The following is a 21,295-nucleotide window of genomic DNA, read 5'->3' as shown; positions in this document are numbered from 1 at the left end:
CATGTCATTGAATATAGGTTAATCGTTTTTTGAAAAAAAATACAAAATGCCCTTATTGGACTTTGCAAATCCAATAATTTTTCTACTGTACGTTCAACATCCTCACATACATGGAAACAATGTTGATTCAACTAGTTTTTGCCCAGTGGGTATGTTTTCCAAACTGTAATGTTTACATTCATTCTGATCATTTCCAGGAATATACAACATCCTGAAATATACATTGAGTGTACAAAGTTTTCAGGACGCCTTCCTTATATTAAGTTGCACCCCGCCACTGAGTCTATATTCTCTTTGACTCACCTGGTCAGTCTATGTCATGAAAAGACCAGGTGTCCTTAATGTTTTGTACACACAGTGTATGTAGATATCTTTGTTAGAAAGAATACTATATTTCCCTTGACGGAGTGATACTGAATGTAAAAATGGCTCAACTTACCCCACTCTCCTCCCAACTTACCCCACTCTCCCCTACAGTATTGCAAAATCTAGAATGACATCAACACTCTCATAAATTAACATCTTGTGTCCTTCTGACATAGGAAATAATTGATACAATGAGGGCTTTAAAATAGAGAAAATACGCAAGCAAAGCAACAAATACATGAAACATAAAAACATGCTTAATGTGTGTGTGTATGCGTGTGCTCACTTAATGTATGTGTTTGTGTGTGTGTGTATCCTGCTACAACACCATGTGTGTCTGTCTATAACTAAAACCTTGGCATCTCCTCTCTCTGTCTGTGTGGGGCTGAACTTGGATCATCAACACAGTCCATCTGAAGGCTGTCATGTTCCTGTTCTAGTGCTCGGCCTGCTGCTGTAGGGCCAGCCAGGTAGAGGGGAGATGGGCAGGGTGGTATGGTTCACTGGAGCATAGCCACTCACAGGCCGGCAGGCTCAATTAAACACACCAATTCCTACCCCTATGACTCTGCTTTACATGTACACTGGGGGAAATATCTTCCATATCTAAATATACTTCCAACATCAAGTATCTGACATCTCCTCAAATAACCTGCTTTATTCAGGAATTCACTGGTCGTTTTATCACTAGTTTTGCATATTTTGTACGAGTATCGATTTCCATCGAATATGGGGTAAATTGCTGTTTAAAACGCTTCACCTTCAAAATAAATGTTGAGGTTAAATCTATTCCTTGTCTATAAAAACATTACTGTGATGTGCTGAGTTATAAGGGCTATAAAATATTTTTAAATATTCAAATCACAATTGCAGAAAAAATAGTAGGCCTAAATACTGTACTGTATGTTAATATTGTAAGGAAGTATGTGTGTAGCTGATGTATAGGAGTCAGGTGCAGGACAGCAGATATGAGTAAATAACCATATTTTACTCAACATATAAGAAATGCAATACAAAAACAGAGACCACAATAACAGACCTTCCTACATAGAAACAATCACTCACAAACAAACATGGGGGAACAGAGGGTTAAATAATGAACAGGTAATTGGGGGATTGAAACCAGGTGTGTAAGACAAAGACAAAACAAATGGAAAATGAAAAGTGGATCGGCGATGGCTAGAAGGCTGGTGACGTCGACTGCCGAACAAGGAGAGGGACTGACTTCGGCGGAAGTCGTGACAAATATGATGATTTTCAGAGCTATTCTCATGTCAAACTAGATTGAAACAAACATATTCTTAGAAAGACATTTGCTAGCGATTATTGATCAAAGATAATTATAAAGCTGACATTCTCCGCACAGATTACAACGTTATCTCTGGTTTTACAATAACAATAACTATAAACCAATCAGTTCAGTCCTACACTGTGGCAATTTTAATATGACAGTGAAAAGTGTGAAATATAGTCTATGTTCTGCAGATTGCCTATCACAGCATGCATAAAAACAGCATCCCGTGTCAAAGAGGAACCCTTTTTTAACCACCAGGCGGCCATGACGCCTCTGGCCTCTCCTCTCCTCATCCGGTCCTCTTTCCTGTCTCTGCCTGGTGACTGAGTATGCAGGGCTGGAGGGGGAGATGCTGATATAATGGAGGAACGTGTGGGGTTATTGATAAATATAGAGGGACGGGAAGGAAGGAGCATGTCAAGGGGAATAGTTTATTACACTGCAAAGGAAGGAGTTTTACAGCACAGTGAAACCGTTGTGGTGAATTAGCCCTCTTTGTCTCTCTGGCTGCTAACGTACATGTAGAGAGGCTGTAGAGGGGACTGGGGACGGGGACAGATGGGGATGGACGGGACAAGTCAACCCAGAGACACCGTCTCACACACAAATATAGCATCTCCCCCTCCAGCCCTGCATACTCATGCATGCACACACGCACACACATACACACAGACTGACACACACACACACTTGAATACAAACACACACAAACACACACACTGCCTCCTCCCCTCCCCATCCTTACCAGTATCCTACTTTATTTGACATATTGATGGCTCATAATGAACATCATTAATATTAATATCACTGGTATTTAAACACAGTTGGTGTATCACACGGATCATGTTGATGCATTACTCCCAGGATAATTAACAAGAGGAGCCCGAAGCAAAGCGACATCTTCAGCTGAAACTTTTTCCCACCTGTCCTGTCATAAGTCTGGAGCCTCGCTCCACAATAATGATCGTCATAAAAAGACGTGATGTGTGGCTGGGAGGAGAAACTTTAGAAGGGGGTCAGTGAGAATGGAGGGGTAGAAAAAGCAATTACTGATGCAACATTAAAAACTGTGTGTGTGTGTGTGTGTGTGTGTGTGTGTGTGTGTGTATGACACCAGCCAGTGGGTCTAGGCTGTGGTGTGAGGCATCAGTTGAGCAGGCTGATGGATGAATGCCTAATGCGAGGGGAAGGAGAGGAGAGGCGGCCAGGCTACATGCACTTCATTAGACAATGTAATTAGCCACCATCCACCATTAGACAGCACTGGTGGTGAGAACGCTAGCTAACGTTAACCTATCGTCAGACCAGGGAGAGGGCTGGGGCTGCATAGGGTTAGAGTTAGGATATGAGCCTGGGGTTGAAGTTGGAAACCAGGGCTGGGGGCTGGTCTGGGTCGGGCCGGGGCACAATGGGGCTAGGACAAGGACAAGGAGACCTGGCCAGGAAATGGAGGTTGGGCTGGGAATGGGGATGTGACAGGGGGCTGGAGGCAGGGCCTAGGCCGGGGCTGGGGTTGTGGATGGAGCTAAAAGCCAAGCCTGAGGCTATAGAAGGGTAGAAGGACCGGGGTTCACTGGTGTCTGCTGCGTAGACAGGATGCTACAGTACGTGCCAGGGTCTGAGGCTGTCCACTCTAGCAGCCGTCTGAGCCTAATACAAGGGGTCTCTGTTTGCTGCCAGTGACATGGGCGGTAATCTATCACACTAATAACGAGAGAGAGAGGGGGGGGGGACTGTTCCTCTGTATCTCTTCTCGATGATAGCATGAGGATGACAGGAAATCATCATAATCATCCTCCTCATCATCACCATCCTCATCACCATGGCTAGCATCACGGGGGGGGGGGGGGGGGTGAAAGGTCATTAGGTGAGCTGGGTGCTGTCACTGCAGAGCGTCAATCAACACTGAGACGGCCACATGAGACACACACACACACACACACACACACACACACACACACACACACACACACATACGGGAGATATGGCACACAAAAGCTCTCTGACCCTTGGGATAAAGCAGAAGATGAATTTAAATGCATCAATAAAGTAGAGTTCTTCTACTTCTGATACAGAGAATATGTCAGAAAATGGACGGCTATGTGGCACTTTAGCCAATGATTTCTTTTTACTGTACATCACTATCATCTTGGTACTCCCCCACCGTTTTGGAAGCTATACAAATGCATTTATTAATGTCTACATTCATTTTTTCCAAATTTATTCTATTACATACACCTTAATGCATATTTTAAAAGTATATTATGTCAGCTTAACATAAACATTTACAATTTTTAAATATATAGAAACATTTTCCTTAAAGTACTGTCCCCACTACAGCAAAGAAATACTTAAATAAATGGGGTTAGTTAACACATGCTAATCTGGGGAAATAACACTGATCAAGGTGTGTGTCACACACACACACACACACACACACACACACACACACACACACACAACAACACACACAGAAACAACCACACACAAGCACAAGCACACGGACACCCATACACACACAAGCACAGGAGGGAAGAGGAAGTGAGAATAAAGATGGAAGGTAAGAGCAAAGAAAGAGAAAGAAAATGGAAAAATGAAAATCAACATATTCATCATAATCTTCTCCTTAGTCAATGGGACAGGAGCACATGCCGATTCATTAGACAGCCCGGTGTGTGTGTGTGTGTGTGTGTGTGTGTGTGTGTGTGTGTGTGTGTGTGTAGGCTCTCTCTGACGCCTCCTCATTGGTAAGCAGGAGAAGTAGGCAAAAAGCAGGACATTCATCACACGCCAGACGAATGACAGAGGATTACTAGTTAGACAGTGTAATAAGCACCATCTAATTTCCTCTTTAGAATCAATTTATGTTTCCCAGCTCAAGATCATCATCATGGTGAAAGAGCTTCCCTGCTGAGAAATTAAGCAGTCAAAAAATACCTTTAAGAGGTAGAAGTAGAGGCAGACTGGATATAAGTTAATGGCATGGTGGTGTCTGATGAAACTGTGAGAGGTATCTTCACCTCTTCTGGCTGTCTGGGAGGAAATAAGACTGTTGAGTTTCCCTCCTGGACTATCAGAGAACACAATCTGACCTGAGTTGTCCTCAAACGGCCAGAGAGGGGGCCAAGTACGAACTATGTATCAATATGATAACTGCATGCTGTTAGTGCAGTGGTGCAGTACAGTAGAGTTATGCATGTGTGTGTGAGTTCTCTAATCTAGTCAACGCGCTCTGTCTCCTCCGTGCTGTGTGTTAGTGTGTGTTAATCAGTAGTGGGGTGCTAGCTTTTCACCTCTAAAGTTAAAGATTGAGTTACATGACTTTAGATAGAGAGAGAGAGAGCGAGAGAGAGAGAGAGAAAATAAACCATTTTCAAATCAAATTAAATCACATTTTATTGGACACATACACGTGTTTAGCAGATGTTATTGCGAGTGTAGTGAAATGCTTGTGTTTCTAGCTCCAACAGTGCATTAATATCTAACAAGTAATGTCTGACAATTTCACAACAATACACACAATACAGTACACACAATAGGCACAAATAAAGGAATGGAATGAAGAATATATAAATATTTGTACAAGCAATGTCAGAGCGGCATAGACTAAGATACAGTGGAATAGAATAGAATACAGTATATACATATGAGATGAGTAATGCAAAATATATAAACATTATTAAAGTGACTGGTGTTCCATTATTAAAGGGGCCAGCGATTTCAAGTCTATGTATAAAGGGCAGGAGCCTCTAATGTGCTAGTAATGTCTATTTAACAGTCTGATGGCCTTGAGATAGAAGCTGTTTCAATCTCTCAGTCCCAACTTTGATGCACCTGTACTGACTTCGCCTTCTGGATGATAGCAGGGTGAAAAGGCAGTGGCCTAGGTGGTTATTTTTGGCTTTCCTGTGACATTGGGTGCTGTAGGTGTCCTGGAGGGCAGGTAGTTTGTCCCCGTTGATGCGTTGGGCAGACCGACCCACCCTCTGGAGAGCTCTGTATTTGCGGTTGGTGTAGTTGCCATACCAGGCGGTGATACAGCCCGACAGGATGCTCTTGATTGTGCATCTGTAAAAGTTTGTGAGGGTTTTAGATGCCATGCCACATTTCTTCAGCCTCCTGAGGTTGAAGAGGTGCTGTTGCGCCTTCTTCACCACACTGTCTGTGTGAGTGGACCATTTCAGTCCGTCCGTGATGTGTACGCCGAGGAACCTGAAGCTTTCCATCTTCTCCACTGCGGTCTTGTCGATGTGGATGGGGGGTGCACCCTCTGCTGTTTCCTGAAGTCCACGATCAGCTCCTTTGTTTTGCTGATGTTGAGTGAGAGGTTATTTTACTGGCACCACACTCCCAGGGCCCTCACCTCCTCGCTGTAGGATGTCTTGTCATTGTTGATAATCAGTCCTACTACTGTTGTGTCGCCTGCAAACTGATTGAGATGGAGGCGTGCATGGCCACACAGTCATGGGTAAACAGGAAGAACAGGAGGGGGCTGAGCACGCACCCTTGTGGGGCCAAAGTGTTGAGGATCAGCGAAGTGGAGTTGTTGTTTCCTACCTTCCCTACCTGGGGGTTGCCCGTCAGGAAATCCAGGACCCAGCTGCTCAGGGCTGTGTTCAGACCCAGGGCCTCAAGCTTAATGATGAGCTTGGAGGGTACTACAGTGTAGAATTCTGAGCTATAGTAAATGAAAGCATTCTTACAGGTATTCCTCTTAACCAGATGGGATAGGGCAGCATGCAGTGCGATGACGATTGCATCATCTGTGGACCTATTGGTGCGGTAAGAAAATTGTGGGTCTAGGGTGTCAGGTAAGGTAGATGATATAATCATTGACAAAGCACTTCATGACAGCAGCGTCTGGTAAGACAAGGGTCGGCGGACTATGTATTTTTGTAAATAACAGCTGGTGCAAGATATCTAAGGAAGTCTCAAGCTGTTACTCGCCTGAGGTAGCGTATCTCATGATAAGCTGTAGACCACACTATGCATAGTTGCTTTAATAACTCTATCTTCATGTACATATTACCTCAACTAACCGGTGCCCCCGCACATTGCCTAATAACATTTGATTTGATTTGATAATGACAGAAGTGAATGCTACATGGCAATAGTCATTTAGTTAAGTTACCTTTGCTCTCTTGGTTACAGGAACAATTGTGACCATCTTGAAGCATGTCGGGGCAACAGACTGGGATAGGTAGAGATTGAATATGTCCGAAATCACTCCAGCCAGCTGGCCAGCGCATGTTCTGAGGACGCAGCTAGGGATGCTGTCTGGGCCGGCAGCCTTGCATTGGCTAACACGTTTAAATGTCTTACTCATGTCGGCCACGGAGAAGGAGAGCACACCATCCTTGTTAGTGGACTTTGTCGGTGGCCCTGTGTTGTAATCAAAGTGGGTAAAGAAGGTGTTTGCTTGTCCGGAAACAAGACGTCGGCGTCTGCGACGTAGGCTGGTTTTCCCTTTTTAGTCTGTGATTGTCTGTAGACTCTGCCGCATACGTCTCGTGTCTGACCCATGGAATTGCGACTCCACTTTGTCTCTATACTGACGTTTTGCCTGTTTATTTGCCTTACAGAGTGAATAACTACACTGTTTGTATTCGGCCATATTCCCAGTCACCTTACCATTGTTAAATGCATTGGTTCGCGCTTTCAGGTTTGCGCGAATGCTGCCATCTATCCACGGTTTCTGTTTAGGGTAGGTTTTAATAGTCACAGCGGGTACAACTTCTCCTATACACTTCCTGATAAACTCAGTCACCGTGTCAGTGTATTCGTCAAAGTTATTCTTGGAGGCTACCTTGAACATATCCCAGTCCGCGTGATACAAACAATCTTGAAGCGTGGATTCCGATTGGTCAGACCGGCGTTGAATAGTCCTCAGCACGGGTTCTTCTAGTTTGAGTTTCTGCCTATAGGAAGGGAGGAGAAAAATGAAATATGGAGTCGGGATCAGATTTGCCGAAGGGAGGGCTGTGCACTCTCCTCAAACAATAGCAGGGTATTATTTCACTGTAATAGCTACTGTAAATCGGACAGTGTAGATAGATTAACGTCTCTTGGGTATGTGGGACGTGACCGTCCCACCTGTGGGACACACTTTTCAACAGCCAGTGAAATAGCAGGGGCCAAATTCAAAACGACAAAAATCTCATAATTCAAATTTCTCAAACATACAACTATTATATCCCATTTTAAAGATAGGATTCTTGTTAATCCAACCACATTGTCCGATTTCAAAAATGCTTTACGGCGAAAGCATAGCATTAGATTATGTTAGCACATCACCTTGACAAGAAAAACCACACAGCCATTTTCCAAGCAAGAAGAGGCGTCACAAAAACCAGAAATACAGCTACAATTAATCACTAACCTTTGATGATCTTCATCAGATGGCACTCATAGGACTTCATGTTACACAATACATGTATGTTTTGCTCGATAAAGTTCATATTTATATCCAAAAACCCCATTTTACATTGGCGCGTGATGTTCAGAAAATGTATTGCCTCCAAAATATACGGTGAATGAGCACATCAATTTACAAAAATACTCATCATAAACATTGATAAACTTGACAACAGTTATTGAAAGAATTATAGATACACTTATCCTTAATGCAACCGCTGTGTCAGATTTCAAAATAGCTTTACGGCGAAAGCACATTTTTCAATATTCTGAGTACAGAGCTCAGCCATCAAAGCAAGCTATACAGTTACCCGCCAAGTTCTGGAGTAAAAAAAAGTAAGAAATAGTATTAAAAATCTTCACATTCCGATCTTCGTCGGAATGCACTCCCAGGACTCCCACTTCCACAAGAAATGTTCGTTTTGTTTGATAAACTCCGTATTTATGTCCAAATACCTCCGTTTTGTTCGCGCGTTCAGTCGAGTTATCCAAATGCGCCGTGCTCGCGCATTTTGTTGAGACGAAAAGTCCAAAAAGTTATACTACAGTTTGTAGAAACATGTCAAACGATGTATAGCATCAATCTTTAGGATGTTTTTATCATACATCTTCGATAATATTCCAACCGGACAAATCCTTTGTCTTCAGAAAGGAAAATGAAATCACCTCCCGCTGATGGTCACGCGCATGAATGATCTAATGGCACTCAGCCAGACACATGGTTGAAATGACTGTCATTCCCTTCCAGGTCACAGAAGAAGCCTGTAACAACGTTCTAAAGACTGTTGACACCTAGTGGAAGCCTTAGGAACTGCAAAATGACCCTAAGTCACTGTAGTTTGAATAGAGAATCAATTGAAAAAACTACAAGCGTCAGATTTTCAACTTCCTGGTTGGATTTTTCTCAGGGTTTTGCCTGCCATATGAGTTCTGTTATACTCACAGACATCATTTAAACAGTTTTAGAAACTTCAGCGTGTTTTCTATCCAAATCTAATCATATGCATATCCTACCTTCTAAGTCTGAGTAGCAGGCAGTTTAATTTGGGCACGCCTTTCATCTGGACGTCAAAATACTGCCCCCTACCCTAGAGAAGTTAACAAGAATTTAAGCTTTCTGCCCATATCAGATATGTCTATGTGCTGGGAAATGTTCTTGTTACATACAACCTTATGCTAATCGCATTAGCCTACATTAGCTCAACCGTCCTGCAGGGGACCCACCAATCCTGAAGAAGTTTTAAGAATGACATGCCCAAAGTAAACTGCCTGTTGCTCAGGCCCTGAAGCCAGGATATGCATATAATTTGTACCATTGGAAAGAAAACACTTTGGAGTTTGTTGAAATATTAAAATAATGTAGGAGAATATAACACAATAGATATGGTAGGAGAAAATCCAAAGAAAAAACAACTGGAGTTTTTTTTTTAACCTCTCTGGGCTAGGTGGGACGCTTGCTACTCAACAGCCAGTTGAATCCCGTGGCGCGTTATTCAAATACCTTAGAAATGCTATTACTTCAATTTCTCAAACATATGACTATTTTACACCATTTTAAAGACAAGACTCTCGTTAATCTAACCACACTGTCCGATTTCAAAAAGGCTTTACAACGAAAGCAAAACATTAGATTATGTCAGCAGAGTACCCAGCCATAAATAATCAGACACCCATTTTTCAAGCTAGCATATAATGTCACATAAACCCAAACCACAGCTACATGCAGCACTAACCTTTGATGATCTTCATCAGATGACAATCTTAGGACATTATGTGATACAATACATGCATGTCTGTTCAATCAAGTTCATATTTATATCAAAAACCAGCTTTTTACATTAGCAGGTGACTAGCATGTGACTAGCATTCCCACCGAACACTTCCGGTGAATTTACTAAATTACTCACGATAAACGTTCACAAATAACATAACAATTATTTTAAGAATTATAGATACAGAACTCCTCTATGCACTCGATACGTCCGATTTTAAAATAGCTTTTCGGTGAAAGCACATTTTGCAATATTCTAAGTAGATTGCCCGGCATCACAGGGCTAGCTATTTAGACACCCAGCAAGTTTAGCACTCACCAAAGTCAGATTTACTATAAGAAAAATGTTATTACCTTTGCTGTCTTCGTCAGAATGCACTCCCAGGACTTCTACTTCAATAACAAATGTTGGTTTGGTCCCAAATAATCCATTGTTATATCCAAATAGCGGCGTTTTGTTCGTGCGTTCAAGACACTATCCGAAAGGGTAAATAAGGGTTACGAGCACGACGCATTTCGTGACAAAAAAAATCTAAATATTCCATTACCGTACTTCGAAGCATGTCAACCGCTGTTTAAAATCAATTTTTATGCCATTTTTCTCGTAAAAAAGCGATAATATTCCGACCGGGAAATCGTTTTTTAATACAAAGAGAGTGAAAGTAAAAGCATGCTATCCCCTCATGCACGAGCCTCAGTCTGATGGCCCTCTGATAGAGCACTTGCCAAACGCGCTAGTGTGTTTCAGCCTGGGCCTTGAATTACGTCATTCAGCTTTTTCCCGGGTTCTGAGAGCCTATGGGAGCCGTAGGAAGTGTCACGTCATGCCAGAGATCCCCTGTTTTTCTTAGAGATGATCAAGGAGGGCAAGAAATGGTCAGACAAGCCACTTCCTGTAAGGAATCTTCTCAGGTTTTGGCCTGCCAAATGAGTTCTGTTATACTCACAGACACCATTCAAACAGTTTTAGAAACTTTATGGTGTTTTCTATCCAAAGCCAATAATTATATGCATATTCTAGTTACTGGGCAGGAGTAGTAACCAGATTAAATTAAATTAAATTTTTCCGGCCGTGCAAATACTGCCCCCTAGCCCCAACAGGTTAAAGACCATCCTCTTAAAAAAGGCAAGTAAAAGGTAATATTGAAAATTAGCTCCCTGGATGCAATTCCTTTGGCTTCCACAGGGTGTCAGCAGTCTATGTTCAAGGTTTCAGGCTTGTAACTTCAAAAACGAATAAGAAATATCAGTTTTAGTACAGGGACACAGTCTTGGAAATGTGTTTTTGCGCGCGCCATGAAGACAATACTCACCTGCTAAAATCGGTTTCTTATTGAACTTACTTCTTTCCGTATGAAATATTATAGTTTGATTACATTTTAGGGTATCTGAAGAGTAAATAGAAATGTATTTTGACTTGTTGAAACAAAGTTTAGCGGTAGATTTTCGGATTCCTTTCTCTGCATGTTGAACGAGTGGATAACTGAAATTGATGGCGCAAACTAAACAGACTATTTGGGATATAAAGAAGGATTTTATCAAACAAAACGACACTACATGTTATAGCTGGGACCCTTTGGATGACAAATCAGAGGCAGATTTTTGAAAAGCAAGTGAATATTTAATCGTTTTTTGTGAATGTATGAAACCTGTGCCGGTGGAAAAATATTTTGATATATATGGCGCCGTCCTCAAACAATCGGATGGCATGTTTTCGCTGTAATAGCTACTGTAAATCGGACAGTGCAGTTAGATTAACAAGAATTTAAGCTTTCAGCCAATATAAGACACTTATATGCACCTAAATGTTTAATATCCATAATTTGTATGATTATTTATTTGAATTGTGCACCCTCCAGTTTCACCAGATGCCTATCCTAGCGGGACGCCTATCCCCAAGAAGTTCCTACAGTACACAAAGACTATTACACAAAAATATGCATGACCGACAAAGCCTTTTCCCCTTAACCATTTTCCACAAATCATTATTTGAATAGTGTACAGTATATAAAGCCAAATAAACATATCTACCCGAGAGAACACTATACAGAGCGAAATCATGTACCTTGATACATCTCAACACACGTAAAGCTCAACACACACCTCCCCCCAGCAAAGTGTCCAGTGCAGCTGAGACACGCGGCGTACCCTGCCCCTGCTGTCAGCGATGGGAGACCCCGTTGCGTGCCACCTTATTTATCTCATTCTGGGGAAAGTGTTCTCTCGTTCCCCTCGTTCCCCTCGTTTCCAGGCAATTGGTGTGTGTGTGTGTGTGTGTGTGTGTGTGTGTGTGTGTGTGTGTGTGTGTGTGTGTGTGTGCATGCGCGCGCGCGTGCTGTGGGGCCGTGGTTGCTCGGAACAGAGCTAATAAAAAACCCTGATCCATGAAAGGCCTTGAGCAAAGACACTCAATTACCTAATGCCTGGGATAGGGGGCCAGGGGGCCGCAGGGCCCGACCACATTGATGCTGCCACAGCGCACAAATTTACGAATGCCTGCCCACACGAGTTTATGTGGTGGGAGGGGAGATGGGTCGGGAGGTAGTGTGTGTGTGTGTGTGTGTGTGTGTGTGTGTGTGTGTGTGTGTGTGTAGGGGATGGGAGGAGGTGTTGAGTGTTGACTGGGTGTATCTGTGGGGGATGGGGGGTGAGTGTGTGTGTGTGTGTGTGTGTGCATGGACTTATTAAATTGCTGTCAGGTTTGACAAATTTGTGTAGCTGAAGTTGGAAGGTTATTTTGGACTGTGCTTTTCTGATCTCCATAGTAAAAGTGAGTTTTTCACACTGAGGCTGTGTGTCTGCAAATATTGTATGGAGTCATATCTCGAATAACAGTATTATAGCTGTCCAATAAGTTGACCAAAAGGAAATGGCATATTTAAAAAAAAAACAACAAGGTTGATTTCAATAACACAATGAAAAGAGGATGTTGTGAGAAAAACAGGAGCTCTTGGTGGGAAAAGCTTACAGACAGTGGCTAGGTTATAATCCAATAGAAAAACAGGGACTCTTGGTGGGAAAAGCTTACAGACAGTGGCTAGGTTATAATCCAATAGAAAAACAGGGACTCTTGGTGGGAAAAGCTTACAGACAGTGGCTAGGTTATAATCCAATAGAAAAACAGGGACTCTTGGTGGGAAAAGCACACAGACATTGGCTAAGTTTCCATCCAGTAGAAAAACAGGGACTCTTGGTGGGAACAGTACACAGACAGTAGCTAGGCTTCCATCCAATAGATAACTTTATGAAATGAAAACAACATCCTAGATACAACCTTGCCAGTGAAGGCCTCTTTTATTCCTGTGTTGTGTGTGTCGTTGTTTGTCGCTGTTTGTTGGTGATCAGTGTAAATAGTTGTTGCTGAGGAGGAATGCCAGCTGTTGATTACCGTCAGATTGATTTAGTAAATTACACCCCAGACACATTGTGTGTGTGTGTGTGTGTGTGTGTGTGTGTGTGTGGAGGGGGGGCAACACTACACTGGGGATAAACTTGACTACATAACTAAACAAACAAACAAACAAACAAACAACAACAACCTAGGTACTTTGTATTAACACACTTCCTCAGAAGAAAGGTTTTTCACAGCGTGTTTGTTTACAGTACATTCATGTCTGTCTGTGTAGATACTGTGTGGTATTGTCTTTAACATAACTATCACGCTGGCACTAAATGATGATATATCCTTAGTGTGATGAATTCAGAGAAACAAAGAAGAGAGGAGGAGCGAGGGACACGGACAACACACAATGTGGCATTTAAAGCTGGACAATGTCCTTTTAAAGGGACAGACACACAAATCCCTCCCCCCTCCCCTTCCCCCTACACACACACACACACACACACACACACACACACACACAGCCGAGGCACCACAGCCGCTCTGTGGCCACTAGAGACCCTGATCTCTCCTACAAGACAGATTACCCAGCAGTCCAAGCTAATGTGCACATGGGAGGGACATCAGCGGTGTGATATTAATGTGGCCCCAATGTCCCAGGCTGCACTAGGCCTGGGCGCAGCTCACCTCACCGGCTGGTTCCACTCACAGCTCTCATTGCCTCTCGATTGCCTTTTAATAGGCTAGTTTTTATTCATTCAAGGCCATTAAGGAAAGTTTGACTCCTCACCAGGGATCTTTGGGCTGGGCCCGGTGACAACACACACACACAGACACGCATTCTCACACACACACACACACACACACACACACACACACACACACACACACACACACACACACACACACACACACACACACACACACACACACACACACACACAAAGGGGCGAACAGGGGGAGGTTGTTGAGTTGATCAGTCTCCTGTGTCCGTGTGTGACTACATAAACTGTGTTTTTTCAGTCAACTGAGACGGATAATCTGCCTGTTAAACCTATACTCTCAGATGCGCTGCATCACCGCTTGGTGTGGCGGCTGCTTGGCATCCGGCCCTGGGGCGCTGCAGAGGGTGGTGCGTGCGGCCCACTGCATCGCTGGGGATGAGTTCCCTGCCATCCAGGACTTCTGTGCCGGGCAGTGTCAGAGGAAGGCCCTAAAAATTGTCAAAGACTCCAGCCACCCAAGTCATAAGACTGTTCTCTCTGCTACAGCACGTCAAGCGGTACCGATGCACCAAGTCTTGAACCAACAGGACCCTGAACAGATTCTACCCCAAGCCATAACACTGCTAAATAGTTAACCAAATATCAAACCTGTTGTTTACGAAACATATGACAAGTACAATTGTATTTTTCACATGCTTCTTTTTATTTTTTAGTTAATAAAAAAAAAGAATATCGCCAGCAGCAACAGAATAAACACATTTTCATTGACATACAGTACCTACAGCAGAAAAGAGAATAAAATCTTCTTTCTCAACTCCTAAGATTGAGCAAATTACACTCACTGGAGTATCTGACATACGCTTTAAAAAAACACCAGAGAAAAGGCCACTAGCTGCTGGAAAGCTTTCTTCACTTGGACATACTTTTTTGCCAACACATGGAGGTCTGGACTCTCAGAGAAGGTTCTAGACCACGCTGTCTCTGAGCCCGGACCTCAGCTGGCTTACAGAACCGGCCCCCCATCACACAGGAGAATATTAAAGAAAACCATTATACAGACTGTAGACCTGCATGACACCTATACACATTACCAACATTCCAACATTTCCCAATGATCAAACATGCTGTAGTGTCATAAAGTCCTAAGCACTGCATTGGTCTTTACGATTTTCATCTGCCAGATATCACGTCTTAATCAGAGATACTTTACTCTCTCTCTCTCTCTCTCTCTCTCTCTCTCTCTCTCTCTTGCTCTCTCTCTCTCTTTCTCTCTCGCTCTCTCTCTCTCGCTCTCTCTTTCTCTTTCTCTCTCTCTCTTGCGCTCTCTGTCTCTTTCTGCCTCTCTTTGACTCTCTCTCTCTATTTCTTTTATTCTCTCTCTTTCTCTATCTATTTCTCTCTCTATTTTTTTCTCTCTGATCCGTCCTCCCACAGGTAGTCATGGCTTAGCAGTAAATCCTCAGCCAATCCTGTGCAACCCCCTGGGACAACAGATGTAGTAGAGGAACTGTACGCTGCGAAACACAGACAGGCTCAGTTGGATGTTAGAGGAGTTGTGTCTTAGATCTCTGAGTCGTTTTAACGCTGTACTTCCTGTGAACTTCACTGTCCGTCTTCCATAGGTCTTATCTCTGGGAATATGCCTATAAGATTAGGTTGCCAGGTTAATGTCATTATTATCCATGCATACAATTTAGTGTGACCAATGCTTTATACAGTATATCAGCTTACATCTGTAGCTTTGTTTTGTCTTGTTCTGTCACTTTCTCTATCCTTTCTCTATCCTTTTGGGACATTCTTTACCTTGGATACTTTTTTGTAGTCAGGATGAGTTGTTCTGGTCTTAAATTGTCAGGAGTTTTTTCTGGGTTAATAACTTCAATTTGAAAGGCTTAATATTTTTTTTCAATACAAATTTAAGTGATTCACTTTTAGGTGTTATAGAAAGTCTGTGCTTAGTTAGGTTTAGTGACTTCCCTTTGTCTAGTTTAGAAACATTCCTTAATCTAGTTTAGTAACTTCTCTTAGTCTAGTTTAGTCATTTTCTTTAACCCTCCTGTTGTGTTCGTTTCATGTTAATTAATTCTGTGTTACCGGTCCAAAATGACCGCCTCGTTATAGCTGATTATAAATCCTTAATAATCCATATATTATCACCTAATGTTGTGTTAGATATTTTTTATCAACTTAAGTTCTTGTGAACATTACACGTTTTGAATTTCTATTTGCTATTTATGGCCTGTAGGCCTCATTGACCTGAGCTCATACAACTTGTTTTTGAGTTAAAAAAAAAGCTGAATGTATGGATTATTTTGACTATAACAAATACTCAGATGACACGTATTGTGCTATTTACCACAGACTACTTTCTCCTCTAATGCAGCTTCACTGTCAGTTTCCTTGCCTCTCTCCTCCTCACAAGTGTCATGATCAAAGATATGATCAAGAGCCTCACATACAGTGTCACCGCTGTCGAAAGGATCGGACCAAAGTGCAGCGTGGTTGTAGTTCCACATTTTATTTAATCCATGAAACTTTGCAAAACATAAATAACTGAATATGACAAAACAACAAACCGTGACGCAGAGAGAAACAAACACTACTCAAAAGATAATAACCCACAAAACCCAGGAAGAAAAACCCCTACTTAATTAAATATGATCTCCAATTAGAGACAACAAGGACCAGCTGCCTCCAATTGGAGATCAACCCCAAAAACAACAACATAGAAATAGAAAAACTAGAACTTAAACATAGAAATACAAAACATAGAAAAACACAAAATACCCCCTGTCACGCACTGACCTTGTCACAACGTCCACAGAAGGTGCCACCTCTCCTCGATCGGGCGGTGCTCGGCGTTCGTCGTCGCCGGCCTACTAGCTGCCACCGATCTATGTTTCAGTGTCTGTTAGTTATGTCTATTTTTTGATTGCACCTGTTTCGTGTTTGTCATTAGTGCGGGGGTATTTAGTTTGTCTGTGTTTAGTTAGGATTCGTGCGGGATTGTTCATTGTTACGTGTGGTAGGGGTTGTGTTGTTTATACGTAGTTGGTTTACTACTTATTGTCTAGGCATTAGGGTTGCCGGGCTGCGCCCCGTCTGCCTTTTCGAGCGGAGCTTCCCTCTAGTCTTTTGACTGTTGTGCTCCCAGCCTTATATGGATTTTGCCCTTGGATTTATTAAATCACGTTTGTTCCAACGTACCTCAGTCTCCTGCGCTTGACTCATCCTTAAACTGTTCTATCCTCCCGTGACATTGGTATCATCTCTTAGTCTAGTTTAGTAACTTCCCTTATTCTAGTAAACTAACTTTCCCCAGTCTAGTTTAGTAACTTCTCTTCGTCTAGTTTATTAACTTTCCTTATTCTAGTAAACTAACTTTCCCCAGTCTAGTTTAGTAACTTCTCTTAATGTAGTTTAGTAATTTCTCTTAGTCTAGTTTAGTAACTTATCTTAGTCTAGTAGCTTTCCTTAATCTAGTTTAGTGTCATCTCTTAGTCTAGTTTAGTAACTTCCCTTAGTCTAGTTTAGTAACTTCTCTTAATCTAGTTTAGTAACTTCCCTTAGTATAGTTTAGTAACTTCTCTTAATCTAGTTTAGTAACTTCTCTTAGTCTGGTTTGGTAATGTATCTTAGTCTAGTGACTTTCCTTAGTCTAGTTTAGTAACTTTCCTTAGTCTAGTTTAGTAACTTTCCTTAGTCTTGTTTAGTAACTTTCCTTAGTCTAGTTTAGTAACTTCCCTTAGTCTAGTAAACTAACATTCTCTTAGTCCTGTAACTTTCCTTAGTGTTATAACTTATCTCTGTGTTGTTGAGTAGGTTGGGGAGAGTAGCTAGCGGGGAGCCCCTGTCCTTGGTTGTATCAACACAGGATCAGCACCCTGGCCTGGCCTGGCCAGACCCAAACCCTTCCCAAACAACCACCTCCTAATGTCTATCACCAGTGATGTTATCACACTGGGGACAGGCCAGGACTCACACTACTGGAAAATACACACACCAATAACACTGTTAAACACAGGGAGGGAGGGAGGGATGCAGGGAGGGAGGGAGAGGGAGAGGGAGGGAGGGAGAGAGGGAGAGAGAGGGAAAAAGGTTGGGAATAAGATAAAGAGAGAGGCTGTGAAAGATAAAGGGAAGCAGAGAAAAAGTGAGAGAGCCAGAGAGGGTGGTTAAGGGAGAGGCAGGGCTACTGTTAGAAGTAAGAAAAGAGAAAGGGGGGGAGAGAGAGAGAGAGAAAGGAGTGTTAAAGAGAGGGATGGGCGGAGGGAAGAAAGGAAATGGGGGTGAAATCTGTCCTTAGTGAGCGTAAAACACAGATAAATAATGTAGACTCATCTCATCCATGGAGCACTGTTAGACATCTCAGCCTTCTATAATGAATTCCCCTTAACAAGAGCCAGCTGGAGCCGGAGCAGGGTGTGTGTGTGTGTGTTGTGTGTGTTTCTATGTGTGCGCCTGTGTATGAGAGTGTGCGTGAGTGTGTGTTTCTCTCTGTGTGTGTGTGCGTCTTAATGTGTGTGTGTGTGTGTGTGTGTGTGTGTGTGTGTGTGTGTGTGTGTGTGTGTGTGTGTGTGTGTGTGTGTGTGTGTGTGTGTGTGTGTGTGTGTGTATAAGCATGCACACATGCGCCATCTCAGTGCCCGGGGTGAGAGACTCTCTCTAATAAAAAGAGATGATCCACGCCTCATTTCTGCTCACTTATGTTTTACATTAATAGAAACCAATAATAGGAACCAGTTACCATAAATGCCCTGGACTGTAAATAACTCCAATGGCAAACGCCTCTCATCAAATCCGTCTCACAGCTGGACGAGATGACACGCCGGAATCCAGAGGTACTTAAAGAATTCTTCATCAAGGCCGTTTTAAATGGCACAGTATTCCCTGGCAGAGGCCTGGTTTGATGGGCTCACTTTAATAGCAGCAGTTTGGGCTGACAGGCCCTGCTTATCTCCCTGGATCGGAGGGTCTAAACGTCTTCCAGTGGCCCCGTGAGAGACGTGCCGTCATGTTTTAATGATATTGTTCTTCTTTAAGGGAAGTTTAAAGAATCTTCTCACGCCACGGCGTCGAGCGCCCACTTTCATCATCCTCACCGGGGGAGAGCTCCTCTGATAATTGCTATGACACTTTGTTATGCCATCTCTAGAGCCTGATTGGACCAGTCAGAAGAAGTCAGCTAACACATCTGTTTCCACTAAGAGGTCGGAGACTTTACTGATATACTGGTATACTGGTTGTAATATTGTTACTAATGAGACTTCTATAGTGGTACTAACACTGGTACTAACAAGACGTCTATACTGGTACTAATACTGTTACTAATAATACTTCTATATTGATAGTGCTACTATTACTAATAAGACTTCTATACTGATAGTAATACTGTTACTAATAAGACTTCTATACCGGTACTAATAACACTTCTATACTGATAGTAATACCGATACTGTCACGACTTCCTCTGAAGTCGGTCCTTCTCCGTGTTCGGGCGACGTTCCGCGGTCGACGTCACCGGTCTTCCAGCCATCGCCGATCCACCTTTCATTTTCCATTTGTTTTGTCTTGTCTTCCCACACACCTGGTTTCAATCCCATCAATTACATGTTGTGTATTTAACCTTCTGTTCCCCACATGTCCTTGTCCAGTATTATTGATTGTAAGAGTTTGTGCATGTTATGTCTGGCGTGCGAAGGTTTTCGTCCCATTGTATTTATTTATTGTTTTTGTTCACAGTGATTTTTATTATTAAACTGCACCGTTGTAACACAGTCTTTGCTCTCCTGCGCCTGACTTCTCTACCGCCAGTACGCACGCATTACAGATACTAATAAGACATTTCTTACTGGTACTAATACTGCTACTAATAAGACTTCTATAATGGTACTAATACTGTTACTAATAAGACATATATACCTATATTAATACTGTTACTAATAAGACATATATACCTATATTAATACTGTTACTAATAAGACATATATACCTATATTAATACTGTTACTAATAAGACATATATACCTATATTAATACTGTTACTAATAAGACCCTTTGCCTTGGCACACTCTTGGCATTCTTTCAACCAACTTCATGAGGTAGTCACCTGGAATGCTTTTCAATTAACAGGTGTGCATTGTTAAAAGTTAATTTGTGGAATGTCTTTCCTTCTTAATGCATTTGAGCCAATCAGTTGTGTTGTGACAAGGTAGGGGTGGTATACAGAAGATAGCCCTATTTGGTAAAAGACCAAGTCCATATTAATTAATGCAAGAACAGCTCAAATAAGCAAAGAAACACGACAGTCCATCATTACTTTTAAGACATGAAGGTCAGTCAATCCGGAACATTTCAATAACTTAGAAAGTTTCTTCAAGTGCAGTCGCAAAACCATCAAGCGCTATGAGGAAACTGGCACTCATCAAGACCACCACAGGAAAGGAAGACCCAGAGTTACCTCTGCTGCAGAGGATAAGTTCATTAGAGTTACCAGCCACCTTCACAGAGTTCAAGTAACAGACACATCTCAACATCAACTGTTCAGAGGAGACTGCATGAATCAGGCCTTCATGGTCAAAATGCTGTAAAGAAACCACTACTAAGGACATCAATAATAAGAAGAGACTTGCTTGGGCAAATAAAGACGAGCAATGGACATTAGACCAGTGTAAATCTGTCCTTTGGTCTGATGAATCCAAGTTTGAGATTTTTGGTTACACCACCGTGTCTTTGTGAGACGCGGAGTAGGTGAACGGATGATCTTTGCATGTGTGGTTCCCACCGTGAAGCATGGAGGAGGAGGTGTGATGGTGCGGGGGTGCTTTGCTGGTGACACTTTCAGTGATTTATTTAGAGTTCAAGGCACAGTTAACCAGCATGGCTACCATTGCATTCTGCAGCGATACACCATCCCATCTGGTTTGTGCTTAGTGGGACTATCATTTGTTTATCAACAGGACAATGCCCCAATATACCTCCAGAATGTGTAAGGACTATTTGACCAAGAAGGAGAGTGATGGAGTGCTGCATCAGAAAACCTGGCCTCCACAATTACCCAACCTCAACCCAATTGAGATGGTTTGGGATGAGTTAGACCGCAGAGTGAAGGAAAAGCAGTCAACAAATGCTCAGCATATATGGGAACTCCTTCAAGACTGTTGGAAAAGCATTCTTCTGTACTGGTACTAATTATGTTACTAATAAGACTGCAATATTGGTAGCAACACTGTTACTAATAAGACTGCTATATTGGTAGTAATACTGTTACTAATAAGACAGCTAGCTACACTGGTAGTAGTACTGTTACTAAGACGACAGCTATTATGGTACTAATACTGTTACTAAAAATACATACATACTGGTAGTAATACTGTTACTAATAC

Source organism: Salmo trutta, chromosome 33, assembly GCF_901001165.1.
Source record: "Salmo trutta chromosome 33, fSalTru1.1, whole genome shotgun sequence".
Lineage (NCBI taxonomy): Eukaryota > Metazoa > Chordata > Actinopteri > Salmoniformes > Salmonidae > Salmo > Salmo trutta.
This window is presented reverse-complemented; position numbering follows the sequence as displayed.